The sequence below is a fragment of the Urocitellus parryii genome, chromosome 11, assembly GCF_045843805.1.
Source record: "Urocitellus parryii isolate mUroPar1 chromosome 11, mUroPar1.hap1, whole genome shotgun sequence".
Lineage (NCBI taxonomy): Eukaryota > Metazoa > Chordata > Mammalia > Rodentia > Sciuridae > Urocitellus > Urocitellus parryii.
In genome coordinates this window covers 22,224,886-22,237,783 of record NC_135541.1, presented here as the reverse complement: position 1 = coordinate 22,237,783, position 12,898 = coordinate 22,224,886, and positions in this window count along the sequence as shown.

Below are 12,898 nucleotides of genomic sequence, written 5' to 3'. Positions count from 1 at the left end.
AAGGGAGTTTAACTGATACTAGCAAAAATATGAAACAGGTAAGTCTATCCTTGGCCATGCTACGGGTTTGATTAAGGAGAAAACTTAGATTTTGCCCTTTCATAACAAATGATTAAAAAAACAATTTTATGCTGGGCACGGTGGCACACGCCTATAATCCCAGTGGCTTGGGAGGCTGAAACTGGAGGATCGTGAGTTCAAAGCCAGCCTCAGTAACGGCGAGGTGTTAAGCAACTCAGTGAGACCCTGTATCTAAATAAAATACAAAATATGGCTGAGGATATGCCTCCGAGTTCAATCCCTAGTACCAAAAACAAAACAAAACAAACCGACCAATTTTATGTTAAAATAATTTATTTTAAATTAATATAATGACTAAAGGCAACATTGTACTGTTAGATTTATAAATCTTCAATAACACATTCATGTAAGTAATTTTTACATTTCTCCATTTAATTAGTTAGATACATTATTTAGTTTCCCTCAAATTGACCAGTGTAAACTGGATGCAGTGACACATGACTATAATACCAGCTACGCCAGAGGCAGAGGCAGGAGGATTGCAAGTTCAAGTCCAGCCTCAGTAAGACCCTAAGCAAGATCCTAAGCAACTTAGTGAGACCCTGTCTCAGAAAAAAGGGGGGGGGGAGGGGATAGGGATGTAGCTCAGTGGTAAAGCGCCCCTTAGTTCAATCCCCAGTACCAACAAAACAAAACAAAACAAAAATAGAGCAAGCACCAAGCACAGAGGCACATGCTATAATCTCAGCTACTCCAGAGGCTGAGGCAGGAGGATTGAAATTTTGAGGCCAGTCTCAACAATTTAGTGAGATCCTCAGCAACTTAGCAAGACACTGTCTCAAAATTAAAAACAACTGAAGATATGGCTTAATGGTAAACCACCCTAGATTCAATTCTGAGTACCAAATAAATAAGACATTCATAACTTGGGATTCTTACTTTTTTGCTTGGTTATGAATTCTTGTATTTTATGTTTTTTTTAAAAAATCTACTTAGGGCTGGGGTTGTGGCTCAGTGGTTTTGCCCTTTCATAACTTACCTAACGTGTGTGAAGTACTGGGTTTGATCCTCAGCACCACATATAAATAAATAAAATAAAAGGTATTGTGTCCACCTACAACTAAAAAAAAAATTAAAAAAATTATATTTATAACATGTTTCTATTTAGTGACTTAAAAGATTTTGTTTCTAAGAGAAACATTTTGGGCTGCTATTTGTATGCACTTTTAAAGTAACATTAGGGGCTGGAGATGTGGCTCAGCGGTAGCGCGCTCGCCTGGCATGCATGCGGCCCGGGTTCGATCCTCAGCACCACATACCAACAAAGATGTTGTGTCTGCCGAGAACTAAAAAATAAATATTAAAAATTCTCTCTCTCTCTCTCTCACTCTCTCTTTAAAAAAAAAATTTAAAAAAAAATAAAGTAACATTAGTGAGCCCAGGTAATCTTTACTTCCCTCTAAATGAAGATGCCCAACTGTAATTAGTTGTCCCTATTAGCAGGATAACTTAATGTTTAAAGGTCTGCATAAGGACTCCTATAGGTGTAAATCCTAGTTCCACCACTTAGTAATTGTGTGTCTCTGGCTGACTTAAATTCTCATTACTTCAGTTTCCTTATCATAAAAAAGGAGGAGGAACGTGGAAAAAAAAAAGTCAACATTTATGGGGTTGTGAAAATTAAATGAGCTATAAGATAAGATCCATTTTAGAATATCTAGAAATTTTAGAAAATTTGAAACCCAGAAATCACACAGCCCTCAGTAACCCAATGTATAGCAGCTAATCCCAATGGTGCTTTTATACAAATTAGAAAAGATGTCTTGTCCTCAAAGTTGTCTTAAGGACATCAGGTGTAAACCAGGATTGTCCTGTGCAAAACAGGATATTTGGTCATCTTGCTTATGGAGGACAAGATAGGATGTTTTCAATTTGAAGTGATTACTGATCATGCTGAGATGACAAATTTATTTTAAAAAAATTTATTTCTGTATTCAGAATTTAGACTACAATCCATCACCAAGCAGGCACATGGAAGATATTTGTTCAATAATAATGAATTGGGAGCTGGGGTTGTGGCTCAGTGGTAGAGCGCTTGCCTAGCATGTGTGAGGCACTGGGTTCAATCCCTAACACCACATTAAAAAAAAAAAAAAAAAAAAACTTAATTGTGTCCATCTACAGCTACAAAATTTAAAAAAAATAATGAATGGGTGGGGGAAGAATGAGAGAGAGAATGGACTTTGCTAAATTCTTTTCCAAAAGCTATGTCAGTATTGGCTAATTTCAATTTTTGTTAATTTAAATGAAAAATTAGATTCCTTTTAATTTACACTTCTGTAATGATCAGTGAGGATGAATATTGTCCATGTTTGTTCATGTATTTTGGTTACTGGGATCTTGATTTTTTTTTTTCTTTTTTTTTTTAATACTAGGGATTGAACCCAAGGGCACTTAACTACTGAGCCACACCCACCAGCCTTTTATGTTTTGAGATAAAGTTTTGCTGAATTGCTGAGTGTGTGCCACCATGCCCAACAATGATTATTGTAATAAAATAAACAAATTCTTTATATATTAAGGATATCAACTACTAATTAGAATTTTCTTTGCAAATATATTTTCAGTTTGTTTCATCTGTGTTATTGTTTTGGTCCCCCTGACCCATCCATGTAGAGATTTCTGATCATGCAGAGAAATTTATTTCTATTTTGCTTTGTAATTTATTCTCTCATATTAAATCTAAGAAATTCCTATACCTGACAGATCTGATATTCACTTCTATTTTTCTTTTTGTGGTGCTGGGGAATGAACGCAGGGCCTTGTACATACGAGGCAAGCATTCCACTGACTGAGCTATATCCCCAGCCCTTCACTTCTATTTTCTTCTTGTTCTTTCTGTCTGAATTTCTTTTGAAACTAGGCATATGTCTTTAATCCATCTGGATTTGATTGTATATGTATATAAATATCTATATGTAAATATGCTTGTATTTATGTATAATATATATTTTGTAAACTTGTTATTCTAATGCCTTTTGTTAAGTATTTGTTTCCTTTCTCATTGATTTCTGATGTGCTCTTATGGTAAAAATACATATATATTGGCTGTGTCTCTGAGCTATCTTCCTCCATTTGGTTCTTTATACTCCAGCATTTTTTGACCCTTAAAAAAAATCAATCTAAGTCGTAAGTTTAGGGGAATTTCAAGAGTGGTAAATGCCTTCAATACGAAATTAACTGTGTGGAAAAATCATGAAGAACCTTTATAGAGCACTGTTAAGAGGTGATAGAAATCAGGTAACTCATCATGGTCACTTTAGGTGAAGACCAAGGAAGTCCTCTCTTTGCCCCTCATCCCCATAAGGAAATGTACAGATAGAGAAAGAAGTAGTTAAATAAATGACTACAAACACAGCATGTTATCCCTAAATAAAAGCAAGCAATAACGGAGTAAGACACTGCTGTTAACCCAGTGTTCCTATTATTGAGAGAGGTGATCTAGATACTGATTAGATATGCTGGAAAAATTGGCCCTGCATTGAAATCAACCCTTCAGGAAGGCTATTTGCTTGGAGACTCAATAACAATGGAGTAATGGAGGGTGTGCAGCTAGCTGCTTTCCAAGAAGATGGAGGAAGTGGCATGGCCACTGAGACACCTAGTGGTGAAGATTTTCTCCACACCATTAGAGTTTGCCATTTGGGCCCAACCAGGAACCACTTTCTTTTTGGGTACAGGGCTGAATTTGGGGAACTTAGATGCCTTCCTTTCAGCTCCCTTTTTCTGTCCGCAAACAAAATAATGTCAAGTCTCTGTTGTGTGAATGAAACTACAGAGTCAAGGGCTGAGAGATCTGGAAAATGAATAGTTTCAGAAAAATGGAAGAAGAGAGAACACATGCTCACCAACACCAGGGTTTCTCAAGCCCTGGGATATAGTTGAAGATGTAAATTTAGTCAATTCAATTAATATCCATTAGGGAGCAGCAATGTGTTTTATCAAGCGTATTATCTCCATCCCCTATCCTTCTAGGTCTCATAAAAACTCAAACCAGAGGATAATTATAACTTTCATTTATTGTAATTATAGTGTTTCAATTGTAAGTTCACCTACATTCAGAGTACCACAAGGTGAAGATTGTTCTAGATGCCATTCAAGCATGATAATTCACCACCCATTTGAACTACAGAGTTGTGTTTAATATCTGAAATTAATCATTTAAATCTGGGGACATCCTTCAATGGTTGAAAAACAGAAAGATTAATGAGTTCACTCATTCATTCATTCAAACACATGGAGTATCTCAGCACTGGGCGCTGGGGATTTGATAGTTAAAAGAGAACCTGTCATGGCCCTCAGCATCTGTTTCAAGTAAACAATTTACTAAGTCTCCACAGCAAAGTGCGATGAGTGCTATGAGAATCTAAGTACAGGATGTTAATCAAATGAAGCAACTTGATTCTTGGGTTCACAGAAGGCAAGGTCAAGCATAAGTAAGTCCTAAAAGATGGATAAGAGCTAACCAAAGACCAGGAATACAGTGGCCAGGGAGAGATTATTTCAGGTGAGTGCATGATAAATTAAAAGAACTAAAAGGCAGGCAGTGTGAGTAGGCAAAGAATACAAGAGGGGAAGAGAAGGTTCCAGAGGTGGTCAGGGTATGAAAAGACATCACAGAAGACTGTATTTTCTCTTAAGGACTTTTTTCTTTATGTGGTGGGATCTCATTATGTTGACTAGGCTGGCCTCAAACTCTTGACTTCAAGCTACCCTCCTGCCTCTAAGTAGCTAAGACCCAGAGAATGCCACTGTGTCCAGTTAGTGAGGAGTTTGGAAGAGTGGAAGCATCAGATTCACTGTTGAAATGATAATTCTTGTTCCTTCCTGGAGAATAGAAAGAGGACAGCAATTGCAAAGACCAGTTTTTGCAGGAGCCTAGCTAAGAAATTGTCACCAAGTTATCCTGGATTACAGTGTAGGTGATTTTTTTTCATCTGTAAAATGGGGGAAAACAGTACCATCTCAGAGTTATAATGAGAATTCAATATTAAGTAATTACTACAGTGTCTGGCATAAAGTAAATGACCAATTAGTTTTGGCTATTGTTATGATACTGGCTATTATTTGAGGCTGTTCTTTCCTTCCTTCCTTCTGACCTTCCTTCCTTCCCTCCTTTTCAGTACTGGAGTTGGAACCCAGGGTATTGTATATGCTAGACAAGCACTCTACCACTGAGTTGTATCCTCAACCCCCAGATGTTTCTTGTCATATTAAAGAATTATCCTTTCAACATACTCAAACTTTCAACAATAGGGATGGAGCGAGTGTGATATTTTATTCTAGAAATATAGCCATTACTTGAATCTTTTATAATTAACATGTATATAATGTAGTACTTGTGTGTGTGTATGTATGTATATATGTGTGTATATATCTATATCTGTCTATCTATCGCAGTGGCTCAGGCTTATAATCCCAGTGCCTCAGGAGGCAGGAGGATTGTGAGTCCAAAGCCAGCCTTGTCACTTACCAAGGCTCTAAACCTTTTTTTTGTTTTTTTGGTGGTCATAGGGTACTGGGGATTGAACTCAGGGGCATTCAACCACTGAGCCACATCCCTAGCCCCTTTTTGTAATTTATTTAGAGACAAGGTCTCACTGAGTTGTTTAACTCCTTGTTTTTTCTGGGACTGGATTTGAATTCCTGATCATCCTGCCTAAGCTTCCTGAGCCTCTGGGATTACAGGCATGCACCTGGCTTGGCCCTAAGCAATTTAGCAAGAACCCTGTCTCAAAATAAAAAATAAAAAAGGGCTGGCGATGGGACTCAGTGGTTAAGTGACCCTGGGTTCAATCCCTGGTACCAACCAAAAAACAGAAAACATTAATAACTGAACCCAGCCATCAACATGCAGAATAAAAGAGCAAGAACTATAGCAGAGTGGAAATTTATAAAAGAGCTGGAAATTTAAAGAGCTCTGCATTCAAACCCCAGCTTCTTTCATTGTCTGTGTAATACTGTGAAAATTATTTAGTTTCTGTAAGCCCCAGTTTCCTAATCTATAAAATAGGATTACCTAAGGTTAGGGATATAAATTAGTGGCAGAATAGAATAGTACCTAGTTCATAGGATTGTTGTTAAGGGTTAAGATAATGTTAAGTGATGAAGTGCCTGATAAAAAGTAAATGGTCCCTAACTGGCAGCAATTCCCATTACATGGACTGAAGAAATCAGCACATATTTATAATCCGGATTAGTCCAGATGTGGTTGACATAATCTGATTTTTTTTTTCATTACTGCGGACTGCCCCAAGGGGTCTACCTACCATTGAACTATACACCCTCAACTTGACTTTTCTTTTTTTTTTTTTTCAATAGACAGCGGTTCACTAAGTTGTTAAGGCTGGCCTCAAATTTGTGATCCTCTTGCCACAGCCTCCCAAGTAGCTATATAATCAGAACATTTTAAATTTTAATATTATTCATTTATGTATTCATTTGGTATGAGTGATTAAACCCAGGAGCACTTTACCACTGAGCTACATCCCTAGCCTTTTTTTTTTTTTTTTTTTTTTTTTTTTGAGCCAGGGTCTCTCTAAATTATGAGAATCTCACTAAGTTGCTGAGGCTGGTCTCAACTTGTGATCCTCCTGTCTCAGCACCCCGAGTCACTGGAATTACAGGCACACCATTATGCCCAGCTATGTGAACAATTTTGAAAAAAACTGTTAAGAAAAATTTTGTGGTTTTATTGCATCGGGAAGTATTAAAACATCTTAACAACTCAATATCTGGGCGGTAAGACAGCTGCTTTCTCCGTCACTTCTTTGCATCACTAGACCAACTTGTCAGTAGATTAAATTTTAAAAAAAGGAGAAAAAAGAAAAAGGACAGCCTTTTGCATATAATGATACAACACAACTTCTGTCAGATGCAACTAGTCTAGCATTCAATTACCACCCAACACCTTGGTGGCAGAAGTGCTCTCTGCCTACTCACACAGTGGCCTGCTGATTTGTGTATGATATTTGGAGCAACCGGAGGAATGTGATAATGTCTGGAAGAGGAGGGAGAAGGAAATATAGCATTAGTGCCTGTACAGGAGGAGACCACCTGACTTGTGCAGGACAAGCCTAAAACATCACTGGTGCAAACCAAAGTATCACTGATGTTCTTTCATAAGAATATCTGGTAGAGGGGCTGGGGTTGTGGCTCAGTGGTAGAGTGTTTGCCTAGCACAAGTAAGGCACTGGTTTCAATCCTTAGCACCACCTAAAAATAAAATAAAGGTATTGTGTTCATCTACAACTAAAATATATATTTTTAAAAAAGAATAACTGGTAGGAAAAAACTTCATGATAGAATCTTCATTGGCCTTGAGCTGGCCCACACCCATGCTCAAGATGCAGGTATCTGGGGTGGGCTGATGGGCCTACACGAGGATGCTGTGCTGGATTTTCTGGAATGAAAGACTAGACAACTTCTCTACAGTGGCAGCTTTCACCTTGAACTGCTAACTTCTTTGTGTGTGTGTGGTGCTGGGGATTGAACCCAGGGCTTGTGCAAGTGAGGCAAGCACTCTACCAACTGAGCTATGTCTCCAGCCTGAACTGCTAACTTCTAATGTAAGGCAGGAGGGGGTCAATATAAATTGCATCTATTATCAAATAATTGATAGGAATATTGAATGAACCTGGATCTAACTTTTTTTTTTTTTTAAGAGAGAGAGAGAGGAGGAGGAGGAGGAGGGAGAGAGAGAGAGAATTTTTAATATTTTTTATTTAGTTTTTGGCAGACACAACATCTTTGTTTGTATGTGGTGCTGAGGATCGAACCTGGGCCGCACGCATGCCAGGCGAGTGCGCTACCTTTTGAGCCACATCCCCAGCCCCCCTGGATCTAACTTGCTTCCAAATTGGCTTGTCTCCCATTCTGGCATGTCACCAGGCCTCAGTGACATGTGAGACACTGGCATGATCTAATCTGAATATATATATATAATTATTAGTAGTATTGAATGACCCTAGAGAGCTCCATGTGGCCCTAAGCCACCAGAACAGAGGCACCCCAACACCCTTAATCTCCTCAGCTCTTCTGCTGAAGAATTTGGCCTTAACAATGACAAGCTGCTTTGGGAGCTTTCCCTTCCCAAACTCTGTAGTAACTTTTGATCGCACTACATCAATTATGGGAGCAGCTCCAGTCTTGTTTAATCTGAAATTTAATAAATAAATAAATATATCGATATTTTATATATAAAATATAACATATATATATTTGTGGTGCTGGGGATTGAACCCAGGGCCTTGTGCGGGAAGGAAGGCAAGCACTCTACCAGTTAAGCTATGTTCCCTAGCCCCTTAAATATATGTACTTTTAGTTGTTGATGGACCTTCATTTTACTTATGTATTTATGTGCCGTGCTGAGAATCAAACCCAGCAAAATATTTTAAAAGAATTATTCTCCTGTTCTAAATTCTCAAAAACAATTAAAAGCTCAACAAATATTGAATTCTATCAAATGCAAAAAAAAGTTAATGCTAGGGATCAAACCTAGGGCCTCATGTAATATACCACTAAAGCTGTGTCTGCAGCTACTTCCAATATCTTAATAATTTTTGTAATATTAAGATTTCCTAGTATTCTTAAAAGACCCCTGTTTACTTGTGATGCATCATTCTTTTACTTTAGTGTTAAATTCAAGGATAACTTTCTTTTACAAATACTACAAACTTCTTAGAATATACTAACTATACTTTTATTAATGAACTCCTTTTGTCATCTGGACAGTAACACTCAGCTGTCTTTAGGTCTGTCATTTATTTGTTAGTAACAATAACTAGTCTTTTTTTTTTTTTTTAAAGAGAGAGTGAGTGAGTGAGAGAGAGAATTTTTAATATTTATTTTTTAGTTCTTGGCGGACACAACATCTTTGTTGGTATGTGGTGCTGAGGATCGAACCCGGGCCGCAGCATGCCAGGCGAGCGCGCTACCGCTTGAGCCACATCCCCAGCCCAATAACTAGTCTTTACTGAGCACTTAGAAAGTACTAAACACTTCTGTGGGTGTGAAACAAATGGTGAGAATATGAATTGGTCACTCTTATTATACTAATGAAATTACTTATTTTAATCAAGTCATGTTCGTGTCCTGATTTTATTTATTTGTTGTATCAATTTTCAGTGTGATACTTGTGATACTTGAAAAAGAAAAAAGAAAAGGAAGTACTAAACACTTTATATAAACTTTAAGACTTCCCCAAAGCGGGTGTACTCTTAGGAAGCATGTCAGAAAAAAGGTGAAGGGTCCTGGAGGCTGAGGCAGGAAGATTGAAAATTTGAGGTCAACCTGGATAACTTAGCGAGACCGTGTCTCCAAAAAAATTAAATAAATAAATGAATAATAAATAAAAAGGGCTGGGGATGCAAGTGGTAGAGCACTTGCCTAGCAAGAGTGAAGCCCTGGGTTCAGTCCCCTGTACAGCAGGACACAGAAAGTGAAGGATCTTGGGACATCACCCAGGAGACAGAACCAGAGCCTGTTCTTCACTGTTATGCTTTCATTCATTAATTCAACAATTATTAAGTTTCTCTGTTCTAGTGTCTGTGTGAAGTGCCATTGGTACAGCCTTTAAGAACCCAGACAGCCTCAATCTAATGGGGGCCAAACAATAGACAAGTGTAGAAACACAGAGAGACGCTGTCTCACAAAAGAAATGTAGTTGGGTGCAGTGCTACTTGGGAGGCTGGAGGAGGAGGATTGTCAAGTTTGAGGCCAGCCTGGGAAACTTAGTGAAAATCTGGTGACAAGAGGGCTGGAGATGTAGCTTAGTGGTTTATCATTTATCTAGAATATGTAAGGCCCTGGGTTCAATCTTTAGTGCCACAATAAATAAGCAATTAGATAAAAATTTTTAAAAAGATACATACAAATTGTTAAGAAATTTTTCATGTACATCATATACCAGATGGTGTAAAAGAGAGGGAAGGCCTACTTGAGATGTGATGATTGGCAGCAAAGACTTCTTTGATTGATCAAGCCAAGATAGAAGGAAGAAGGGAAAGTAACTGAAAAAAGGAGTCCGGGCTACACCTCAGGCTGAGTAAACAGCAAGTACAAACAACCTAAGGCCAAAAGCCTTCAGATAGAACTGGGGATGGGAGTGGCTCCACTGCAGAGAGTTTGTAGGAGAGGCCCTGGGTTCTGTTCCATAGCACACTCCACATCAAAGCATGCAGATGAAGACACTTGATAAATCTTAACTTCAAAACAGACAGGGGCTTAGTGAGCTTGGATGGAGGGAGGGAACTACAGTTAAGACTGGGGAAGAAGGCAGAGATCAGATCAAGTCAGGCCTTGTAGATTGGGTTTGGATTCTTATCCTAAGAACAATAGAAGCCACAGAAGGCCTTAGGTAGGGGAAGCAAATGACATTTGATTTTTTTTTTTTTTTGTGTGTGTGTGTGTTTACTGGAGATAATAAATGGTTGCAATAGTTTAGGTAAGAGACAGGTGGGAAAGATTGGGATGTAATGGTAAAGGTGAAGAGAAGTAAATGGATTCAAGAAATACTTTGGAGATTGAACAGATTTTTGGATTTTATGAAATTGTTTTGAATAACTGAGTGATGGTATTTTTTATTCCAGAGGAGTTTTGGGAGAGCAATAGGTTAGGTTAATACAATCAAGAGCTCTAGGTTGGACATACTAAATCTGATATGCCAACTGAGTGGAGATATCTAATAGGTAATTGAATGTCTGAGTTGGAAACTCAGAGGAGACACCTACTCTGGAAATATAAATTTGGATATTTTTAACATTTAGATGGTGTTTGAGTCTGTAAAGAGGTTATCTAGGCAAAGAGAAAGCATTGTTAAAAAAAGGCCCAGAACTGAGCTCTGAAATACCTCAACATTTAGAGGTCCTACCAGGGAGGAGAAGAAATGATCAGTAAGGTAGGAAAAATATTTAAGAAGTGCAGTGCCACAGAAGGCAAGTGGAGAAGTGTTTTGTGACAGAGTGCCATCGTTGTTGAATGTTGCCAACAGGAAAAAGGAGACCAACGTAGAGAAGTGTTTATTGGGGGTGCACACCTGTAATCCCAGTGACTCTGGAGGCCCAGACAGGAGGATCACAAGTTCAAGGCCAACCTCAGCAATTTAGCAAGACTCTTGGCAAGTTAGTGAGACCTTGTCTCAAAACTTAAAAAAACCAAGGGGAAAAAAAAACACCTCAACAACAACAACAACAACACAACAAAATAGGATGTAGTTCAGTGGTAAAGTACCCCAGGGTTTGCTTCTCAGTACAAAAAAAAAAAAAAAAAAAAAAAAAAAAAAAAAAAATATATATATATATATATATATATATATATAAATAATTTGGCAAACAGGGACTGTTCATGTCATTGATAACATTTTAGGCAGAATGGTGTAAAGAGATTAGGATGCATTAAAGAGGAAATAGAAGTAATGAATTAGAGACCATGCATATAGACAACTTGTTTTAGAAGTCTTATTGCAAAGAGGAGCTAAGAAGTGGGAGGATAGGATAAAGGGAAGGATTTTTTTTTTTTTTTTTTGTAGTGCCTGAGATGGATATCAGGATCTGACACTTGCTAGGCAAGTGCTCTACCATTAGCTGCATCCTCAGCCATATTTATTTTTAGGATGGTAATGATCCAACAGAAGTAACCATAATACCATAAAGAAAAAACCTTGAGAAGGCTTGAGTGGGTGGAATCCATAGCACAAGGGGACGAAAAAACATATCTTTCACAGTATCAGGAAGAAAAATAGAGAAATTAAGGCAAATGCAAGCAGGTTTGTGACTTTCCTATTAGATGGGAATATTCCTCTCTAATGACTCCTATTTTCGGAAGGAAATATGAGGAGAGGTTGTTATGGAGGAATAAGAGAAGAAAGTGGAGGGTTTTGAAGAGAAAGCAAGGGGAAAAAACATCTTTGGAAGTGGAAAAATGAATTTATTAGAGAAATGCAGTAAGATTGTCAGGTAAAATCTCATGCCCTTCTGAGGTTTATGGGCAAGAATTTAATGTGAAAGCTTCAGGTCTCATTAAAGATGGTGAATTGTTGGATTCAACTAGGATTCAGGTTATACCAGGATTTTTTTTTTTTTTTTTTTGGTACAGGGGATTGAACCCAGGGATGCTTAACCACTGAGCTACATCCTCAGCCCCCCTTTTTTTTATTTTGAGATAGGGCCTCACTAAGTTGCTGAGGCTGGCTTTGAACTTGGGATCCTTTTGCCTCAGCCTGGGATTATAGACATGTGCCACCATGTTCACCATAGGTTTCATCAGTTTAATAGAGAAAGAAAATAAGAATTTTATGTGTTTTTAGGCAATTATAACATGTAAAGGTAATACATTTAATGGTTTGGAGGTTTTTAATTTATTGTTTTTGGATTTTTTTTTTTTTTTTTTTTTTTTTTTTTTGCAGTACTAGGTATCCAGTCAGGGGTGCTCTACTACTGAGCTTCATCCCTAATCCTTTTTTTTTTTTTTTAATTTTTCAGTTGTAGATGGACACAATATCTTTATTTTTTTATTTGTTTATTTTTATGTGGTGCTGAGGATTGAACCCAGTGCCTCACACTTGCCAGGCAAGTGCTCTACCACTGAGCCACAACCCCAGCCCCCATCCCTAATCCTTTTAAAAATTTTTATTATATTTTTGGTCTTGGGATTGTAGCTTTACCACTGAGCTACATCCCCAGTCCTTTTTTTTTGTGATTGAGTGTTGCTAACTTGCTCAGGCTTTGAACTTGTGATCCTCCTGCGTTAGTCTCTCAAGTTGCTGGGATTACAGAAGTGCCCTGCCCCACCCCACTCCCCAACGGTTTGGAGGATTTGA